Source organism: Eimeria mitis, genomic scaffold (genome assembly GCF_000499745.2).
Source record: "Eimeria mitis Houghton genomic scaffold, Emh_scaff1401, whole genome shotgun sequence".
Taxonomy (NCBI): domain Eukaryota; phylum Apicomplexa; class Conoidasida; order Eucoccidiorida; family Eimeriidae; genus Eimeria; species Eimeria mitis.
Window position 1 is genome coordinate 1,300 of NW_013569073.1, and position 667 is coordinate 1,966.

The following is a 667-nucleotide window of genomic DNA, read 5'->3' on the forward strand; positions in this document are numbered from 1 at the left end:
AACTAAACTACACTAAAAACCATAACATATAATAAACTATAATAATAATAAAAAATAAAATACATATAATAACACAACAAACGCAGCAACATAATATAAAAACAATATAAATAAACTATATTATATTAAACAAAAAAATAAAATAAAAAAAAATAAAATAAAAAAAATAAATATAAACTTTTCTTACCTATTTATAACATTATGAATCTGATGTTTCTTGCCGTAGTGAGCCGTTCTTACTTTTATTGTTACAGGAATTTTTGGGTTTGTTTCTTTTATACTTTTTACTACTGACTCCACTGCTTGGGGCTTTTCTAGCATGCATGAGCCCGCTGTATAAACACATAAATATATAAATAAATAAATATATATATATTTTTTTTATTTGTTTCTTTTATACTTTTTACTACTGACTCCACTGCTTGGGGCTTTTCTAGCATGCACGAGCCCGCTGTATACACACATAAATATATAAATAAAAAAAAAAATAAATATATATATATATATATATATTTGGGTTTGTTTCTTTTATACTTTTTACTACTGACTCCACTGCTTGGGGCTTTTCTAGCATGCATGAACCCGCTGTACAAATACATGGATAAACATATATATATATATATATATATATATATATATATATATATATATATATATATATATATAT